Source organism: Vespa velutina, chromosome 11, assembly GCF_912470025.1.
Source record: "Vespa velutina chromosome 11, iVesVel2.1, whole genome shotgun sequence".
In the NCBI taxonomy this organism is placed as follows: Eukaryota; Metazoa; Arthropoda; class Insecta; order Hymenoptera; family Vespidae; genus Vespa; species Vespa velutina.
Window position 1 is genome coordinate 1,139,156 of NC_062198.1, and position 2,500 is coordinate 1,141,655.

The 2,500-nt window shown below is 33.6% G+C and overlaps 1 protein-coding gene and 1 long non-coding RNA gene across 6 annotated transcripts in view; one reads left to right on the forward strand and one right to left on the reverse strand.

The window, feature by feature from the left end:
- The window catches only part of LOC124953137, a 40,758-nt gene that overhangs the window by 15,989 nt on the left and 22,269 nt on the right, over window positions 1-2,500 (forward strand). The gene's annotated exons all lie outside the window — the stretch shown is intronic.
- Window positions 1-2,500, reverse strand: part of LOC124953134 (homeobox protein OTX2-B-like) — an 18,552-nt gene that overhangs the window by 14,221 nt on the left and 1,831 nt on the right. The window lies entirely within an intron of this gene.

Genomic DNA, 2,500 nt, shown 5'->3' on the forward strand with positions numbered 1-2,500 from the left:
CTTTGAAATAAATGATATCAGATGATCTCAGTAATCATATGATCATTTAGATAAAGTAATCATTATAATGATTAAATATATAGTTTCGATCGTTATCAAATTTTCTTCCGGAAATTTCAAAAATCGATTAGCTTGGAAATCCGTAAAAATCGGGCTATCGAGTAACGCTTAATCTTCGTCCTTGGTCGATCCAGCACGAAGTCCAACACTCGCCGTTGGAAGCCTTGGAAATACTCTTTTCTTCTTCGACGTTCGGCTTCCGATGGCCGTTCGATTCCGATGTGATCAAACTATGTTTCTCTAGTTTCCACGAACCTGAGAATTTTTCGTAGTATCTATCATTTAAATTCTCCTATCACAATTAATCTTCTTTAAAAAAGAACATGATTTCTTTCATTAATTTATTAATATTTATTTTTATATATTTTGTTTCATCATATTTGGAACAAAAGTCTCGATATTCATCGATTCATCATTTCTTTTTTTTCTCTTTTTTTTTTTTTTTTTTTTTTAATTTGCTATATCATATAATCAGAATCTTCTTCAATTTGTCCAATCGTAATTAGATCGTACTTTCAGAATCTTCTTTTTTCTCAGAATTCTTCAAAATCTTCTTTAATTTGCTATTATACAATACCTAAAATATATTCTTCTTGAAAATATATGATTGAATATCATTATTTTTTCTTGTTATCCAATCACATCAACCACGAACATGTCTTCTCTTTAGGAATTTTCATTTCTTCTTCCTCCTTCGTTTTTCCTCCTCTTTTTTTTTCTTTTATTTTCAATTTGTTACATCCAAACCAACTCGAACGCAGTTCTCTTCAGTAAAACGTCCGCTTCGTCTCCATTTCCTTCAAGTTTCCATCCACATTAGTTCTCTCATTCAGCACCCGTTTTTTCTCCAGCATAGCCAAGGATCTTTGTCATCCTTGAGTCGCGATCCTGAACGAAAGCAATTCTTCGCGAAAGACACTATCATTCTCGCGCGCGATAAATACGATATATATTCGTTCTACCTAAACGTTTCGAAGAGAATCTCTGACGTCGGATACGAAATCCCGGGACGGACTACTAGGATCCGAAACGTCTCTCTCTATCTCTGCTTGTCTCTCTCTCTCGAAGAGGACATTCCACCGCGTATAGACGAACGAGAAGGTCCTCCTCGTGGAAGGCGGACCTAAACCTGGAGGGAGACTCGAGCCAAGAAGATTACCGTAAGCAGATTATTTCCGTGGAAATCCTGCTGCTGGCCAACTACTATCTCGGCACGTTGGCGGTTGCTTCCTATACTACGAACGTTTCTCGTATCTTTCGTCGACTCGATAAAACGTCATTAAAACGAAATTAAAAGAATAAGTATATGTCATCGATCAAATATTATCCGTAAAACAGAGTTCTATGCCAATTGATGTCATTTAATTTTCTGTTATCATTATTCATAACGTTAACGACAATTACGACTAGCTATGACATGAAACTTATGCGAAACGATTATTAAAACGAATTAGTCACATTTCTTCCTTACTTGTTGATTATTTTCTTCTTCGAATTCGCATCGTTCGTTCTATTTTTATATTACAAAATTTTCTACTGATCGTCCCCAGGAATTGCGTGCGAATTTATATATATATATATATATATATAAATATATGTATATATATATATATATATATATATATATATATATATTCTCCGTTTCAGTTGGATGAAAGCTTTACAGCTCGCCGATTAAACGTCGCAGTTTTCGATGTAGGTATTCGTTCGCCGCAGTACCCGATTTCAATTGGTTCGGATGGCTGGATCTCTCCCTCTTCTTTCACCATCTCTCTCTCTCTTTCTGTTTCTCTTTATTTAGTTCCACAATTTCCTTTTCCCCGTTTACATTACGAAATGTAATCGTGGAGAAAGAAAATTGACAAACAATTATCGTTTATTGTCGAAGAATAAAATGAAAAAAATAAAACAAATAATAGAATAAAATAGATAGGAGAGAGAGAAAGAGAGAGAGAGAGAGGGAGAGAGAGGGAGGGAGAGAGAGAGAATAAATTGAAAAACGACAATAAATTGAAAAATTCTTCATTCTAATATCTTGCTAAATATGAATTTTCTTTATCATTATTTCGAATTGTCATATACACGTAATGTTGCAAAGATACTTTAAATTTATAATTAAAAAATTTTTTAAAGCGCATTTAACTGATAACACAATCTGAACGATATAATCGCACCTTCGTATCACTTTAAGTTCGATTAGGATAAACGACAGAGGAAAGGAAACGAAGTTTAAATTGACAAGGTTATCGTCACCGATTATTACCATAACATGAAACAATTTCGCACTAATACAGCATGATTACTAACGTTATTACTTTTAACCGTAACATCTAAACTACACGTGACACGTGTTGAACACTTTTTGATATGATGATTCACATAACTTGAACTGAACAACATTTAAATGGAATTTAAATAAACGGCATAGTTCATAAGGAAA